The following is a 19,101-nucleotide window of genomic DNA, read 5'->3' as shown; positions in this document are numbered from 1 at the left end:
ATTTTACAGATGAGGAAACTGAGGCATAGAGAAGTTAGTGACTTTTCCAAGGTCACACTGTAGGCAAGTGCCCAAGATGAGATTAGAAACCTGGTTGTCTGACTCCCAAGCCCGTGCTTTTTCGACTAGGCCATGCTGCTTGTAGGTCTGCGATCCATAATGTAAGATTTCCTTACTATAGGATTTGTCCTGAATGTGCCCTCTCTATTCTAGAAGAATGGGCTGTATTGGGAGCCTTGTTGGGATTGGGGAAGGCCAGAGAAAAACAGAAATCCCTGGCGGGTGGAAGCTTTCAGTGAGCAAGTCAGTCAGTGACTCAGCGGTCTTTCCTGCTGTGTCATTTTTCCGTTGTGTGACCTTGGGCAAGTCACTTTATTTCTCTGTGCCTCAATTTCCTCTTCTGTAAAATGGGAATGAAATACTTGTTATCATCATCATCATCAATAGTGGTATTTACTGAGCACTTTTACTTTGTGCAGAGTACTGTACTAATCACTCGATGGTGTCCAATGCAACAGAATTGGTTGACACATTCCCTGCCCACTCCCTCATACTGTAAGCCTTATGTGGAACAGAGACTGTGTCCAACCTGATTATGTTGTATCTACCCCACCACGTAGGACAGTGCTTGGCACATACTAAGTGCTTAATAACAACAACTATAATAATAATAATAATTATTATTATTATTATTAGTGCCCCAAGCTCTTCTGCCAACCTTTCCTGGGTTGGAGTGAAGAGGCAGGTTTATCTGGAGCTGTAAAGATGGCCCAAGAGTTTACAAAAGTTTGTTCAAGAACACAGCCAACAGCAGGTGCTGCTGATGATGGATTTTTTTATGGTATTTGTTAAGCACTTACCAGGTGCCAGGCACTGTACTAAGCGCTGGGGTAAATACAAGCTAATTAGGGTGATCACAGTCCCTGTCCCACGTGGGGCTCACAGTCTCAATTCCCATTTTACAGATGAGGAAGCTGAGGCCCAGGGAAGTTAAGTGACTTGCCCAAGGTTACATAGCAGACAAGTGGCTGAGCCAGGATTAGAACCCAGGTCTTTCTGTCTCCCAGGTCCATGCTCTATCTACTAGGCCTTGCTGCTTCTTGAGTCTACCATCAAGAATGATGGATGAATTTCAGGAGTTGATTCTAGTGCTAGTGGCTTGCCCAGCACCACGCATGCTCTCTCATCCCTGTCGGGAGTGTTCCCTCTGGGCACAGAGTGCAACAAGTGGGAAAGCGAGCAGGGGTGCTGTACACTGAAAAGTATATGTGGCGGTCTTTGCCCAAGTTCTCCAGCTACAGGGAAACAGTGTGGCCTAGTGGAAACAGTATGGTCCTGGGAGTCAGAGGATCTAGATTCTAATCCTGGCTCTGCCACTTGTTTGCTGTGTGATCTTGGGCAAGTCACTTAACTTCTGTTTACCTTAGTTTCCTCATCTGTAAAATGGGGATCAAGTCCTACTCCCTCCACATTTGACTGTGAGCTACATGAGGGACAGAGACTGTGCCTAACCTGATTACCTTAGTACAGTGCTTGATGCTGTACTTACTTGAAGTACAGTGCTGGACTTAACAAGTACCATAATTACAGGCAGAAGTGAGACTAGAAGCCAGGTCTCCTGATTCCCAGAGCAGTGCTCTTTCCACTGGACTCCCAGCAGTGCCTGGCAAGAGAAGAGAGAGTGAAATGTTAGTGATATGCTCTTGTCTTTTCTCTCCCACCAGTGCCTGGAAGTCAAGAGAGATTTTCCTTTTGGGCCCAGAGGGACTTCCGAGCACTTCTGGGGTTTCCAAAGGTCACCGCTCATTTCTTTCTGTCCCACAGGCTGCAGGCAGACAAGGACCCCAACTCTGCCTCCTTGGACAGCTTTGCCCTTGAGGACCACTGCAGCCCCTCTGATGATGACCTCCAAAGCTTAGGTGAGTCAAGATTGAGAAGTCTGTCCCGGGAGCGGAACAATGAGGAAAGGAGATAAACTCTTCCTTTCTGCAGAAGGTTTCCCCATCAGGATGTCCCATTGCCAAACTAGGTTCCAGTTGAATTGCCACCTCAGCCAGCTCGATTCTGTTTGGTGAGAGCTTCCAAGTCATACCCATCACTCAGCCTTGCAAAAATGTACCGGTATGCCTGATTGCTGTTCTTAGCTTGGATTCCTCACTGACTGGGGAGGAATTTGGATGAAACCAGCCTGCTAGATAATCACCCAGCAACCTGGCAAGAAGGCTACTTGCTTTTTGAAGGCTGAATTTGTTCTTGCCAGTAAAGAAGGCAGAGCGGACTCTGCCTGAGTCACATCAGTGGGTACAAACCCCACCAGGACCCCCAACACAAATCTTTCCCCCAGCTCCCATTACTTGCCCAGACAAGTGGGTTACTTGGTGGGGGGGTCTTGCTTCTGCACCTGTTTTGCCCCTGTTTATGGGTCTGTCTGCCTCTCTCTCTTTGCACATCTCTACACCACTTCTTTCTGTTCTGAATCCGGCTGACGGGCCTGAGATCTGTAGTTGTGGGCGGGTGAAAATGCCGGGTGTGTATACACATTTAACTCCGACACTTTCATTCCCATTAAAAGCAGCAGAATAGTCTGTGTGAAAACCGTTTTCTTTCCAAACAAATGCAAATGCAGAAGAAAGAGAGCACAGAAAGGACGGAAGGGAACCAAATGTTACTGGCTGGGTGAAGCCATCAAAAATTAGAAAGCATCAATGTTGTAACTAGGAAAGTATGTATTGCTCTATTTTTATATTTACAATTGTGTTGGGATAATAACTTCCTCATGTGTTTGCCACGGTGGTTTAGGGCTAATAATCTCCATCAAACTGGGCAGCCGCTAATTAATGTTATTTAGGGATTTGATGAAAGGATTTTCAGAGGCCTGAATGACTAGAGGTTTGCAGCAAGACAGGGTTTGGGATGGTCACACAGCTAATCATTCATTCCTGAGCTGGAACAAACAGAAAGGGGCTCTTTGCTATCTTGTCTCTGTCAGGGACCAGCATTAAGTGCCTCCCTGCCAAAGAGATTCATTCATCCCTCCTCCCTTGGAGGAGCAAGACTGAATAGGAATGAGGTTTATCTGCCCTGGCATGTGCCGAGTGACCATGATGCACAAGACCTTTTTCCCGGGAATTATGAAGGAGGAAGAAGGAGAAAAGACAATCTCTGCCTTTGATGGGCTGACAACCTTGTGAGAGAAACAGGATAGGTGCACGCACGTGCGCATGTGCATGCGCACGCGCACACACACACACACATGCACGCACTGTTCTAGACAATGTGGGAATTACAGAGACAGGAGACTATTCAAGGTCTCTGCCCTCGAGGAGCTGACAGACTAGACGGGAAGCCGGGCAGGGATAGATAAACAAATCTGAGAAGCAGAAAGAGATAGAAAAGCAGAAGTGCGTGCACAAGAATTCAACTTGATTCTCTCCTGGGCTATAAATCTCTACAACAACCATTGGTTGACTAATGGGATCACGGTGAAGGGCCCTGCTGGCCCCATCCCTAGGCAGGAGAATCTGGCCCTGGCCCTAAGGTTGCTGGCCAGAAGCCAGGGTTGCCCTACCAACCTGGAGTGGGGCCTGAGGGGACTTAAGTGGGGGAAGCTTCTCTGCATCTACCTGACAGTCTCCTAGCTGACTATAAGCAGCCCCTCATTAGCACCGATCAATTAAATGGTCCCTTCAAGGCCCAACTGAGAGCTCACCTACTTCAGGAGGCCTTCCCAGACTGAGCCCCTACCTTCCTCTCCCCCTCGTCTCCCTCTCAATCCCCCCATCTTACCTCCTTCCCTTCCCCACTGCACCTGTATATATGTATGTATGTTTGTACATATTTGTTACTCTATTTATTTATTTATTTATTTTACTTGCACATATCTATTCTATTTATTTTATTTTGTTAGTATGTTTGGTTTTGTTCTCTGTCTCCCCCTTTTAGACTGTGAGCCCACTGTTGGGTAGGGACTGTCTCTATATGTTGCCAACGTGTACTTCCCAAGCGCTTAGTACAATGCTCTGCACACAGTAAGCGCTCAATAAATATGATTGATGATGATGAAATGGTCACTCAGAACCAGATGCTGGCTACCTCAGTATCCACCAGGCACCAGCCTATTACCAATTTCTCCAGATTAATGAATTCTTCTACATTTTTTAAAAATGGTATTTGTTAAGTACTTATTATGTTCCAGGCACTCTACTATATGCTGGGGTAGTTACAGGCTAATCAGGTTGGACACAGCCCTTGCCCCACATGGGGCTCACAGTCTTAATCCCCATTTTACAGATGAGGTTCTGAGACCAGAAGTGAAGTGACTTGCCTGACGTCACACAGCAGACAAATGATGGAGCCGGGATTAGAAGCCACGTCCTTCTAACTCCTAGGCCTGTGCTCTGTCCTTTGGCCATGCTGCTTCTGAACTTCTGCCTGCGAATCCCGGATCTGCCACTTGCCTGCTTTGCAAGTCACTAACTTCTCCATGCAGAGAACATGTCTACCAATTCTTCTGTTGTACTTTCCCAAGTGCTTAATACAGTGCTTTGCATATAATAAGCATTCAATAAATACAACTGATTGATTTGTCCCCCAGTTTCCTCATCTGTAAAATGGGCATGCAATACCTGTTCTCCCTTCCCCATAGATTGTGAACCCCATGAGAGACAAGTGCTGTGTCCAATCTGATTGTCTTGTATCTGCTCCAATGCTTAGCACATAGTAAGTGTTTAACAAATATTGTTATTATTATTATTATTGTTATCATCATCAGCAGCAGCAGCAGCAGCAATTGGCTTAGTGCCCCGAGCTGGGATATTTAATCCATGAACTGGAATCTCCGGATCAGAGTGACATTGCCACTCCCCAGAACTGTAGTGGCCTGGCATCTGGCTGTGAGGGCAGGCATTCTTCCTTCTTCCCCCTTCTTCCCCCCTTCTCCCTCCCCCTGAAACAGGACCCGGTAGAGAGCTTCTCATTGTGAGAGAGGATGGTACCTGCCACCAGCCAATCACAGATTGCACTGCTCCCCTGACCAACTGCCAACAAACTGCTTTGAAATAGGCTCATGTGAAGGAGGACTTGAGTTTGCCAATGGACGAACTGAAGCTGAGAGAGGAGGGAGAGCTCTGACTACAATCGTGCCTCCATCTCATTTCAGATGAGAGGAGGCAATATCTCCTATTTGGAGGAGGGGAACACAAAAAGGCCCCATCTACACCAACAATAATAATAATAATTGTAGTGTTTTAAGTGCTTACAATGTGCTAAGCACTGGGGTAGATACAATACATGCAGATTGGACATGGTCCTTGTCCTATTTGGGGCTCAATATAATGGGGAGGAAGAGCAGGTATTTAATTTCCATTTTTCAGATGAGGAAACTGAGGTGTAGAAAAGTTGAGAGACTCACCTAAGGTCTCACAACAAGCAAGTGGCAGAGCTGGAATTAGAACTCCACTCTTTTAACCCCCACTAGGCCATGATGCTTCTATAACCAATGTTAGAGAAGTATACTTTCTAAGCAATTCCAGTATTTTCAGGCCTGAATTTTCCTGATAAGCTCGGGTGGACCGGGACACTTTGGAAGAGATAAAAGACAAAACAAGACATGGCATCCATGATTGCCTTGAAAACTCAGCACAACTCAGACCTATAGTGGTGCTCAGTAGGGATGTCTCAGATAGCTTAGCAGGTCTGCCCAGAACTCCTACAGAGAGCAGAACTCTATTCTATTATCTTGGGGTACCTGCTAGGGAAAGGGCTATTGATTGGTTCATTCATTCATTCAATCATATTTATTGAGGGCTGACTATGTGCAAAGCACTGTACTAAACACTTGGGAGAGTACAATATAAAAATAAACAGACACATTCCCTGCCACAATGAGCTTGTAATTTTGCTGACTGGGTGCCTGTCCTCCGTGACCTGCCAATCTGCTAGGGAGACAAGACAGACCCACACTGACAGTCTGTATCTACTGATGGATTAGGCAAAAGGAATGAGTTACATTTGGCAGCATTTGTGGATATCAGTGAAATGAAAACCATATAAAAATAAACTCTTGTGCACATTAGATTTGGAGGAAACAGGGAACTCTTCCAATTTGCCCATAATAAATGTGTGTCCACAGGGAGAAGCATTTAGAAGACTTCCTTGGGCTTTACACATATTTGTAAATGATTTAGACATTTGGGCCTGTTTGGAAGCAGAATGAAGCGGACCCATGAGCAATGGGTCTTTCCTTGGTCCTTGGGGATGAACAGGATTCTTGTCCCTGTTCTGATCCCGGCGGGGTGCTGCAGAGGGGGCCTGGAACCTGACAGTGAGGAGATTTTTCCTGGTGCCGAGCTGTTTGTTCTTTTCCTACTTGGTTTTAATTGTCTGGCCTGTTCTGTGTAACGGTGTAATCCAACAAGTATGCTTTTCATGACATTTGGAAATGAGAGCATCAAAAGTGCCCCAAGGGGGTGGTGGGAGAGGCAGGCGAAGGTCCTTGGGGTTTGGGGCGTGGTTGAGGCATTGGGGGGAACCAACCGTGGGAGAAAGAAGGGAGTTAGGCGGGGCCTGGGTTCTCCACTCCACCAGATGTGTGCTGGACACTGGGGTTCCGTGCCTGGAGGGAGTGAGGTCATCTGGCCACAATCAATGCCCAGGTCCTCAGTCTGTGGGGCACAGAGAAGGGCCATAAATGGTCCCTTCAGGAAGAAAAGGGACAAACATTCCCTGCCTGTTCCCACAGACTTTCTGCAGTCGGCTGACAGCACCTCTTGGGGGCTGTTTGCACCCCCAGTGCCCACCCAAGTGGGACCTGTGAAGGGGCTGAGGCCAGTGGCTGATGTTGTAGGTGTTAGCTGAGGGGCTGGGGAGGAGGGAGGAGACTGGGCGGTATGGACACACCAGGCCACAGCCTCTTGGTGTGGAGGAGGAGCAGGGAAGACCTGTGTTGGTGAGGGGAGGGACAAGATACTAAAGGTACAAGGATCTTCTCCTGCTGCCTCTCAGCTGGTGTTCACAGAGGAGAAGAGGGCAAGTAGGGGTTAGAAAGAAAAGAATGGAGAGAGAGGCATTCTGGGGGAATTACCCAATTTCCTAGGGTCCCACCATTGGAAGTCCCTATCCAAAAGGAAAGTGATAGGGAGTGAAAGGAGCCCACCCACCCCGTGAATTGGGAGATTCCATCCTGGGATCTCCAGGAGATTGGTAAGATCTGCCATCAATTCCCCTTTAAGGATGCCAAATGCAGGGGTGGGGGTAGAGTCCCTTCCCTAAGAGTTTGGATTTGCCTCAGAGCTCCCAAGACACTCAGGTCCAAACAGTGAGGTCCTTTAAGAACCCTACACTGCTTCTACTCTCAGGCTTTCTTTTTCTGTCTCTCTCTCCCCTCCCTCCTTCTCTCTCCCTGTTTCCTTTTCCTTTCCTCTCTGGGCCTCAGTTACCTCATCTGTAAAATGGGGATTAAGATTGTGAGTCCCATGTGGGACTTGGACTGTGTCCAAATTGATTAGCTTGTATCTAGCCCAGAATGGAGTATGGTGCCTGACACATAGTAAGTACTTAGCGAATACCATAAAAAACACTCTTAGTGCCACACCATTTTGCGTCATCTATGCATTTGAATCCTCACTTCCTGAGTGCTTAGATACTCAACCACACCCTATCCCTCACAGCACTTGTGGACATGACTTGGCTCTCAGTTGCTTTCCCCATCTGTATTTTCTTTTACTGTCTGACCTCCTTTATTGAGGGCAGGGATTGTGTCTACTAACTCTATTGTATTCTCCCAAGCATTTAGTGTGGTACTCTGTACATAGTAAGTGCTCAATAAATACCATTGATTGATTAATAAAACTTCCTTTCTTCCCTCTTTCTCCCCCTCCCGCATCCCCACCCTCTTTGCCACCAAGGCAAGTCACTTCACTTCTCCATGCCTCGGGGGCCTAGGAGAAGGGCCAATTCTAGGCAACCCCTTGAAGTCCAAGTGGAATTATCACAGCCCAGGGTGCCCACGGATTGGACCCCAAACCCACGTACTCCTGGGAAAGGGTCCATCCTATGGGCTGGGGGATCCACGAAGAGCAGCCATGATCTAGTGGAAAGAATATAGGCTTGGGAGTCAGAGAACCTGGGTTCCAATCTTGGATCTGCCACTATGCTGTGTGACCTTGGGCAAATCACTTAACTTCTCTGTTCCTCAGTAGTCTCATCTGTAAAACGGGGTCAATATTGCTTTCCCTGGTACTTAGACTGTGAGCCTAATGTGGGACCTGACGATCCTGGATCTACCTCAGCACATGGTACAGTGCTTGGCACAAAGTAAGCAGTTAACCACTACTCCATTTAATCTCATTAATTATTAATGGGGACCTGGGAACACATTTCCATCTCAAGGTGGTTAAAGAAGGTGGTGGTGGCTGTTCTCTTCTTCCCACTGGACTCACCGCCTCCTAGCTAACTGAAGAAATGGGATTTTGGTAGTGTTGTGCAGGAGAGGGTCATGGTTTGGCTCAGTCTTGGGTCAGGATTTTAGGCACTAAAAGTGATTCCCATGATGACTTGTTATGAGGGAAGAGTCCTTGGCAAGATTGAGGAGCAGGGCTGTCTAATCAGAGCAAAGGGCACAAGCCAGAGTAGGGTTGGGGCAGGGGAGAAGAGAGAGAAGAAGCCACAGAACCTGATTGCTTTGAGTTTGATCTATCCTGCTCCACTCTTTTTATGGAAATTTTCTGCCCCCTCGAGCTCCTAGGCTGCTACCTTGTCAGCTCTATTCACCTCTGACCCATTGAGGCATGCATGTGCACACGCGCACACACATACACACATGCACGTACTCTCACACATGCATGTTTTGCATCTCTCCTCACTGCCTGCCACGCGTCTCTCTCTTGCATGTGGTGATTGCTATAGCAACCGAGCTGGGCAGGGCCTGGCCCAAGCTGATCCTAAGCCACGGGTGCCGTGTAAAGCCCAGGACCAGACTGATTGGAGGCGGACCCCCCAGCTGGGGTGTCGGAAATAGTTACCATGGCAACACACATATTGAGCACATGTGGAACCCAGCTGGGACAGGATGTAGCTTTTTAACCTGTGGGCGTTTCTCAGCCCAAAGAAGAAGAGGGGCAAAACTTAAAAATCAGGATTCTTCCGATTTGGCATCACCTGTCGCTCATCCTCTGTGTCTCTCTGGGCACGTGCATCAAGGGCTAGGATTCATCCTCCTTATTTTCCAGAGGGGGAAATTGGAACTCAGAGAAAGAAATTTTGTTTGTTTTAATGGTATTTATTAAGTGCTTTCTATGTGCCAGGCACTGTACTAAGTGCTGGGGTAGATGCAAGCTAATCAGGTTAGACACAGTCCATATCCCACATGGGACTCACAGTAACAGAGGCCCAGACAAGGTAAGTGGCTGGCGCAGACAATTACTCTCCCCTCCTTCAAAACCTTATTGAAGTCACATTTCCTCCAAGAGGCCTTCCCTCACTTAGCCCTCCTTTCCACTTCTCCCGCTCCCTTCTGCACTGCCCTGACTAGCTTCCTTTATTCATCTTCCCCCAACCCCACAGCATTTCTGTCTCCCCCTTTAGACTGTAAGCTTGTTGTGGGCAGGGAATGTGTCTGTTTATTGTTACATTGTACTCTCCCAACTGCTTAGTATAGTGCTTTGCACAGAGTAAGCACTCAATAAATGCAATTGAATGAATGAATGAAGGTGACAGAGCTGGGATTAGAATCCAGGTCCTTCTGACTTCTAGGGCTGTGCTTTAACCGCTAGACATGCTGCTTCTCAGTGTTTGCCTCCAAACACACAGCATCCTAGGTATAGAGCCAGGAGAACATTCCAGGAGTCCTGAGGTTGGCGGGCTCTCAGCTAAGCCTCCCTAATGGTCCAGGGAGCCGCAGGGTGGCATATAGCCTGTGGCTCAGGCAGGCAGGAAGAGGAGAGAGATACCATATCCTCCTCCTGCTCAACTGTTTTAATCAAACCTCCATCCCTCACTAGTCCAATTTTTCCCTGAATCTAGGAATCTTTCTCTCTCCTCCTTTTGGTCACAAGTGGCTATGAAACCCAGCACATTTCAGTCTTTGGGCCTTCAAGCCATTTTCCTCCTCTTGGCTCCTTCTTTGTGGAAGGCACTATGGTGAATAAAAGCACTGTCCACCTTTTGCTATAGCGCCTTGGTAGGGTATCCTTGTCAAAGAGCCTTAAGGACTCTTATTCTGACAAAGTGCTTGCAGATGTACAGTCATTACCCAGATTGAAGACCCGGTTGCCTGACATCTGTATTAGAGGGAGGGGCTTCCAGGCCATACTTCAACTCTGCCATGGGGAGAGGTATGGATGCGATCCCCAGCACCAGAGTTTCTCAGCCCCCTTCCCCACACCGACACCCCTGGAGGAAACCGACAAAGAAGGTGCCATGGCCCAAGCTCTCTCAGTGAGTGTTTGGCAGAGCTAAAAATAAGACCCCCAAAGTTCTGCTGCCCAGGACAACCCTTTCCTCTCAATGAAGAGGCGGAGTTTGGGTGGACAGATGAGTCCTCAGTCCCAGCTCTTATAAACAGACACCATCCAGATGGCTCTTATTCTGCAGCCACAGCTCCAGCCCTAGCTCCTAGGCAAGCCCCTTCCCTGCCCCAGCCCCCAGCCCAATGCCCACCCCCAGCTCTAGCACCCAGACTCAGCCCCTGCTTCAACCCCTGCCCCAGCTCCAAGCCCCTTGCCCCATCCTTCTTTCCCTGACCCCCCAGCCCTGAGCTCTGTCCCAATTCCAGGTGATTTCCCCAGGGGAGTGAAACCAGATCCTGCTCTTTCCCCCCTCACCCCCTCCTATCCCAGCCCTAGAGCTAGTAGTGAAGGTATCATTGAAATCAGGTTTTCCCCAGGGCAGCTGCCGGCTGACTCTGGGAGCCAGACCAACTTAGAATGGCTGTATAATAGTGAAAGTGGTAGAGCTTTCTTTTTGCCAAGGACTGTTGGCCCAATTACTTCATTTTATTCTTCTAACATCCCTGAGAGGTAGAGGCAGGTATTATTATCCCCATTTTACAGATGAGGAAACTGGTGCTCACAGAGGTTAAGAAATTTGCCCAAAGTTACAAAGAAGACTAGTGTAATCAAATTTATTGAGCAATTACTGTATGGAGAGCACCCTATTAAGCACTTGGGAGAACGCAATATAACAATATAACAGACACATTCCTGCCCACAATGAGCTTACAGTCTAGAGGGGGAGACAGACATTGTTACTTAGACTGTAAGACCCTTGCAGAACAGGGGATATATCTTATGTAATGATCATGTACAGTGCTTGGCATATAATAAACACTTTAATGTTGCAATTATGATATTATTATTAATTAATAATTATTATTATGTAGGGACTATCTATTTATTTCTTTATTTATTTATTCTACTTGTACATTTCTATCCTATTTATTTTATTTTGTTGGTATGTTTGGTTCTGTTCTCTGTCTCCCCCTTTTAGACTGTGAGCCCACTGTTGGGTAGGGACTGTCTCTATGTGTTGCCAATTTGTACTTCCCAAGCGCTTAGTACAGTGCTCTGCACATAGTAAGCGCTCAATAAATACGATTGATTGATTGATTGATTGACTAGAACCGGGTCTCCCAATTCCCACCAGCCTCATGCTCTTTCCATCAGACCACATTGTCTCCCATCATCATCTTCTCTTCTCTTGGTGGGCCCAATAGCCTGGCAAGAGTTGGGTCTCAGAGGAGGGAGATCTATCCTTCTTCAGGGTTGGGAATAATAATAACGATGGTATGTGTTAAGTGCTTACTATGTGCCGAGCACTGGTCTAAGCACTGGGGTAGATACAAGGTAACAAGATTGGAGACAGTCTAGCCCTTTGAATCGAGGGTGATGAGTCTCTGAGGCCTGAGCCTGGTTCCCCACTACCTTCCCTCGTCAAGAGGTGGCCAACTGGGCATCTGTCCAGGTTGTAGCCAGAGTTCAGTGTCACAGAAGGATCCAGGGGCAACTGGGGAAAAACACACTGAGCAGCAGAAACTCTGGGTCCCTGGCTTAATTCCTCCATTGAATTGCCGGGTGGCCTCTGGGAAAGTTCCTTAACTTTTTTGGACCTTAACTTGGCAGGGACCATGTCTTCTAACTTAATCATAGGCTCCTAGACATAAAGTACAGTGCCCTGCAAAGAGTAGAAGCTCAGTAAATTTGATTGATTGATTGTTTCCTCAACTGTAAAATGGAGAAGATAAGGTCATCTCAGGAGAATGGGCTTCATCTTTTATACCCAGCTCCCTTGCCAGCTCTTTTATTATTATAAGAATTGTGGCATTTATTCAGCTGAGCACTAGGGTACATACAAGATAATCAGATTGGACACGGACCCTATCCTAGATGCAGCTAAGGGGGAGGGAGAACAGGGATTTAATCATTCATTCAATTATATTTATTGAGCGCTTACTCTGCGCAGAGCACTGTACTAAGCCCTTGGGAAAGTACAATACAGCAATAAAGAGAGATAATCCCTGTCCACAATGAGCTTACAGTCTAGAGCAGAGGAGACAGACATCAATACAATTAAACAGGCATCAATACAAATAAATACAATTACAGATTTATACATAACTTCTTTGGGGCAGGGAGAGGGAGGAAGAGCAAAGGGAGTGAGTCAGGGTGATGCCTATGGGAGAAGGAGATGAAGAGAAGTGGGACTTAGTCTGGGAAGGCCTCTTGGAGAAGATGTGCCTTCAGTAAGGCTTTGAAGAGGCGGAGAGTTAACTGGTGGAATTGAGGAGGGGAGGGTGTTCCAGACCAGAGGTAGGAAGGACATGGGGTGGGGTCTGTGGTGAGACAGGCGAGATTGAGGCACAGTTAGCACTGTTAGCACCAGAGGAGTGAAGTGTGTGGGCTGGGTTGGAGAAGGAGAGAAGCAAGGTGAGATAGAAGGGGGCAAGGTGATGGAGAGCTTTAAAGCCAATGGTGAGGAGTTTTATTTTGGTATGGAGGAGGATAGGCAACCACTGGAGATTTTTGAGGAGGGGGTGACATGCCCTGAACGTTTCTGTAGAGAGATAATCCAGGCAGCAGGGTGAAGTATGGACTGGAGTGGGGAGAGGCAGGAGGTTGGGATCTCAGAAAGGAGGCTGATGCAGTAATCCAGGCAGGGTAGGATGAGTGATTGTCCTAAAGTGGTAATGGTTTGGATGGAGAGGAAAGGGTGGATTTTATTGATGTTGTGAAGGTGAGACTGGCAGGATTTGGTGATGGATTTGATATGTAGGCTGAATGAGAGAGCCATTTTACAGATAAGGAAACTGAGGCATAGTAAGGATAGTGACTTGCCCAAGATCACATAGCGGCAGTCAACGGCATAGTGTGGGTTTAGAACTCAGGTCTTCTCACTCCTAGTGCCATGCATTTTCCATTAAGGTATCCGGCCTCCTTCCCATTAGTCAATCAATCAATGGCATTTATGGAGCACTAACTGTGTGCATAGCACTGTACTGAGTAAGAACTTCTTTCAGTCGTATTTATTGATTTGTGCAGAGCACTGTACTAAGCACTTGGGATAGTTCAGTGTAACAATAAACAGACACACTCCCTGCCCACAGAGAGCTTACAATCTAGCGGGGGAGACTAGGAGGAGGAGACTATAAACCAATAGAGTTGGTGGACACAATCCTTACCTTCAAGGATCTTACAGTTCAGTGCTCTCCCTGGCCCAAGACCTACTCCATTTTCAGCCTCTATTATGCTTCACTGTGTTACCTTGGGCTTCTGTTACCCTGCCCCTCTCAGGTTCTCAGTTTCCCCTGCTGCCCCATTGGCTCCAAGAAAGGGAAAAAGTGTTTGGGACCCTTTAGAGCCAGAATTGGGCAGAGTCTAGAGTCCCCCACCCCTCTGGTAGCATGTGGAGTGTAGGCGGAGGGGATATGGGGCATTACAAACCCTGTGTCTCCCGCCGAGAGGCCAAGCAGCACTGCCCGCTTCTTCAGCTCCAGAACTTTTCTCTGACTTCTGTGGCCCAACATGCCTTGCCCCTGTCTGAGATGCCTCCCTCAAACCCTGACAGCAGAGCATCATGTCTTGAGAATAAGATACTAATAACTGTGGCATTGTTTAAATGCTTACTATGTGCCAGGCACTGTTCTAAGTGCTGGGGTAGTTACAAGGTTATTGGGTTGGCCACATAGGCCTCAGAGTTCTAATTCCCATTTTACAAATGAGGGAACTGAGGCACGGAGAAGTGAAGTGACTTGCCCGAAGCCACCCAGCAGACAAGTGAATAAACTGAGATTAGAACTCAGGTCCTTCTGACTCTTGCCAGGGTTGGGGGAGGGGGAGCACCTCTTTTCAAGGAGCCCCAACCTGTGGCATCATTCCCGCCAGCCCCCTGGAGTGGAAACAGGGATGGGGAGGCTCACAGAGGCTGACCTAGGGCCACCTAGAAAGGCAGAGACAGAGCACCCAAGGGACCCAGGAGCCCTGGGGACCAGGGACCAGAGCCTTGGGCCCTTACAGAGAAGAAGGGTATCATGCCCCAGAATGGAGGTGGCAGGGGGCAGCTCCATGGATATAGGTAACTTCTGGGTCTGGAGGTGGTAGGGAGAGGAGTGGGCTTCTAAGGAGGGGCAGAAAAGTGGGGGTGCTCTAGAGTGTAATCCATCCTGAATAACCCCTTAGCTGAGTGTGGTGTTCCTTGGCCTGCATCCATGGCTCAGTGGAAAGAGCACGGGCTTGGGAGTCAGAGGTCATGGGTTCTAATCCCGGCTCCACCACATATTGGCTCTGTGACTTTGGGCAAGTCACTTAACTTCTCTAGGCCTCAGTTACCTCATCTGTAAAAAATGGGGATTATGACTGTGAGCCCCACGGGGGACAACCTGATCACCTCGTATCTCCCCAGTGCTTAGAACAGTGCTTTGCATATAGTAAGCGCTTAACAAATACCATCATTATTATTATTATCCTTACATTCAATGCTAAGTCCCCTAAGGGCAGTGAATGTGGTTATTATTAATAATAGTTATAAAAATTAAAATGATAACTGTGGTGTTAGGCACTTACAATGTGCCTAGCACTGTACTAAGCATTGGGGTAGAGGCGAGATAATTAGATGGAACACAGTCCCTGACCCACATGGTCCTCATAGTCTCAGTGGGATGACAAACAGGTATTGGATCACTTCTTTACAGATGAGAAAACCGTGGCTATGGAGAAGGTAAATTACTTATCCAAGGTCACCCAGCAGGCAAGTGATGGTGATGGAATATGAACCCAGGTCTTCTGATTCCTAGGCCCTTGCTCTTTCCACTAGACTATGCTGTTGTATTCATCCAACCCCGGAGTCTAGTGTTCCACACTCAGAAAGCAATGTGTAATTACCAACAATTAATCCTGCCCCCCAGCTGGCCTGGCCAGTGTGGGAAAGCTGGTTACTTCAAGTTCTGGACCTCTTTGCCCGCCTTGTCTATACAAGCTGGGCAGGCAATACCACCTAGGGACATTGAAAAGGGTGTCTTCATCTCTGGACTTCTTCTAAAACAGCCCAGATTCCACCTTGCCTGGGTGGTTTAAGTATCTCCAGCCTGCAGACAGTATGTTGAGCCAAATAATAATAATAATAATAATAATAATAATAATAATAATGGCATTTATTAAGCGCTTACTCTGTGCAAAACACTGTTCTAAGCACTGGGAAGGTTACAAGGTGATCAGGTTGTCCCACGGGGGGCTCATAGTCTTAATTCCCATTTTACAAATGAGGTAATTGAGGCCCAGAGAAGTTAAGTGACTTGCCCAAAGTCACATAGCTGACAAGTGGTGGAGCCCATGGGATTTGATCCCATGACCTCTGACTCCAAAGCCCGTGCTCTTTCTACTGAGTCACGCTGCTTCTCATAATGACCCTTTCAAATCCCCTTTCCTTGCCAGCTCCACGAGGGACAGGAATTTTATTTATTTCCCACCCATGTAACTCCCTGTGTGTGCTTAGTATAGTGCTCTGCACATAGTAAGCACTTAATAAATACTATTAGTAGTACTACTACTAGGAAAGCCCAGTTCCAGGTCCCATTGGAGAGCTTCCTTTGTCCCCAGAACGAGGCGGGGGACACAGCTCCTCTCCAACATCAGCCTGATAAGCCCAGATTTAGTCTTCCCTCCCACCTGCCTCGGCCTCCCCAGCTTTCAAGGTCACCCTACGAAGTCAGAGAGCAGAAGGTTCCCAAACTGAGCCCCCAGCCCCACTCGCACTCCACTCCCCCATCCCCGCCCTTGTCCAACCTCCCCTCTGCTCTGTAACCTGATTAAAACAAGGAGAGTTCATTAAAGCCCGCGGGTCCCGGACCCTAGCCAAGGACAGGAAAAGCACGACACAAATCAGGTCACATCCTGTCGGGTGGTTGGCTCTTCGAAGAAACAGTTCATCAGCCCTTTCCCAACTGTAAAAGTGGACGAAGCCAGAAACCTGAATTTACCCTCTGCCTCCTCCCACCCCACAATTGCCCAGTTGGGTCTCTGGCTGCTTTAAGTCCTCTTCCTTTGCCCTCTTCTTCCCGATCCACCCCAAATTCTGAGTAGGCCTCAGGGGCACTTTCTTCGAGTCATTATGGTGCTGGGCAGAAGGAAGCAGGGTGAAGAGATCTCTGGAGAGATCAGAGAGTTGGTCCCTTGCAAGCTTTCATCCCTTTCTCCCCAATGTCCCCCCTCCCCTCCCCGCCTCTTTCCTGCTGATGGTCTGTTCTACCGAGGAAGATTCTTTCTTCAGTGGACCATTCACAGGCCTAGTTCTGTCCCACGGGGTCCAACCAGGGAGGTGTGGAGTGGGAGGATCCATGATGGGGACTGGGGGCGGGGGGGTGAACAAAAAGAGGGAGGTTCCTTGGTTCTTTTTAGGAATAACTAGGAAGGATTCTGTGGAAATTGGCTCCTAGCTGGCCCGTGCCGGTTTTATTGACTGATGCTGGGATGGCTGTTGCCACGGCAGCCAGGCACTCACTCTGCAGTGGAGGATGGTGGGATACTCATGGGATGTGCAAGGAATATATAAAGAGCCAGAGAGAAGGGAAAGATTGCTTTAGGTAGCATCTGAAAGTTCCATGGTTATGATGACTATAGGGGCAGTTGCTTTGACTGAGGAAGTCCAAGTGACAGTGGTAGAGAGAACTCTAACTTCTCTCTAAAGCATCTCCCTTGTGCATCTAAAATAATAATGTCTTGGATTTAGGGCCCTTATGGATTTTATATAGAACTCTTCTTAAGCTCCTTGTGGGTCCGGATTGCGTTTACTAACTCTCTTGTATTATACTCTCCCAACTGCTTAGTATGGTGTTCTGCACAGAGTAAGCACTCAATAAAATTCACCTGGATGGCTTTTTGTGAACCCTGCCAAATATCCCTAGGAGATAGGGAGGAGATGGGCTCACTGTTGCCATTTTCCAGTTATGGAAAATGAGGTCTAAAGGTTAAATGCAAATACCATCATTATTATTATTGGAGAAGCAGCGTGGCTCAATGGAAAGAGCATGGGCTTTGGAGTCAGAGGTCATGGGTTCAAATTCCAGCTCTGCCAATTGTCACCTGTGTGACTTTGGGCAAGTCACTTAACTTCTCTCTGCCTCAGTTACCTCATCTGTAAAATGGGGGTTAAGACTGTGAGCCCCCCATGGGACAACCTGATCACCTTGTAACCTCCCTAGCACTTAGAACAGTGCTTTGCACATAGTAAGCACTTAATAAATGCCATTATCATTATTATTATTATTAAATGACTTTCCCACAGTGATACCACATCAGGAGCCTGAGCGGAGGACCAGAATCCCTGTCTCCTTACTCCCAGTCCAGCTACTTCCCAGAGTAGGGATGGGTAGAAAGGAACAGAGAGAAGAGGAGTTGTGAAGTATAGAGTGGTGGGATTGGGCAGCAAACCTACATATACAGAGGAATCAGATGATCACTTAATTGAGCATCCGTTCTAATCACTTGGGAGAGTAAAACAGAAGCAAAAATTGTGTCCCCTGCCTTCTGGGAGTTTACAATCAAATTGGACAAACATACGGACAAAGGGTATTTAAAAAGAGCTGGAGCAGGAGGAAGAACAGGGATAGAGTAGATTGTAAGCTACTATAATAATAATAATGGTGATGATGATGGCATTTGTTAAGCACTTACTATGTGCCAAGCACTGTTCTAAGTGCTGGGGGAGATACAAGGTAATCAGGTTGTCCCACATTGGGCTCACAGTCTTAATCCCCATTTTACAGGTGAGGTAACTGATGCCCAGAGAAGTTAAGTGACTTGCCCAAAGTCACACAGCTGACAAGTGGTGGAGCTGGGATTAAAACCCATGTCCTCTGACTCCCAAGTCCATACTCTTTCCACTGAGCCACGCTGCTTCTCATAATACTATACTGTATGCTCGATATGGGCAGGGATGTAAATACCAACCTTGTTATATTGTACTTTCCCAAGTGCTTAGTAAAGTGCTCTGAACGCAGTAAGTACTCAATAAATACAATTGATTGATTGACTAGTAGATAGTATGTAGTAGATAGTATTATAGTAGAGGGCACAGTTCCTGCCCTAAAGGAAGCAGTGTGGGTCAGTGGAAAGAGCACGAGCTTGGGAGTCAGAGTACGTGGATTCTGATCCTGGCCCTTCCACTTGTCTGCTGTGTGACCTTGGGCAACCCACTTAACTTCTCTGTGCCTCAGTTACCTCATCTGTAAAATGAGGATTAAGACTGTGAGCCCCACATGGGACAACCTGATTACCTTGTATCTACCCCAGCATTTAGAACAGTGCTTGGCACATAGTAAGAGCTTAACGAATGCTGTAATTATTATTATTACAGTCTATGCAGATCCCTGCCCTCAAGGAGCTAACCATCTGTACTTTTTGGGCACGTGGTAGTTACCCAACCTGCAGCCCCACAGCACTTATGTATGCATCTGTATTTTATTATATTAATGTCTGTCTCCTCCTCTAGGCTGTGGGTTCACTGTGGGCAGGAAGTGTGTCTACCAACTCTTTTGTATTGTAGTGCTAAGTACAGTGCTCTGCACAAAGCAAGTGCTCAAGTACCATTGTTCAATAGTGGAGAAGACAGACATTA

The 19,101-nt window shown here is 47.4% G+C and overlaps 1 protein-coding gene across 1 annotated transcript in view; it reads left to right on the top strand.

Moving 5' to 3' along the window:
- The window catches only part of NAV1 (neuron navigator 1), a 252,307-nt gene that overhangs the window by 5,887 nt on the left and 227,319 nt on the right, over positions 1–19,101 (top strand). The window contains exon 2 of the mRNA XM_038748717.1: positions 1,825–1,919. The gene's annotated coding sequence lies outside the window, so the exon portion shown is untranslated. The remainder of the gene's footprint in view (positions 1–1,824; positions 1,920–19,101) is intronic.

This window comes from Tachyglossus aculeatus, chromosome 7, assembly GCF_015852505.1.
Source record: "Tachyglossus aculeatus isolate mTacAcu1 chromosome 7, mTacAcu1.pri, whole genome shotgun sequence".
NCBI classification, from domain to species: domain Eukaryota; kingdom Metazoa; phylum Chordata; class Mammalia; order Monotremata; family Tachyglossidae; genus Tachyglossus; species Tachyglossus aculeatus.
Note: the sequence above shows the minus strand (reverse complement) of the source record. Positions and strands in the feature narration are given on the sequence as shown.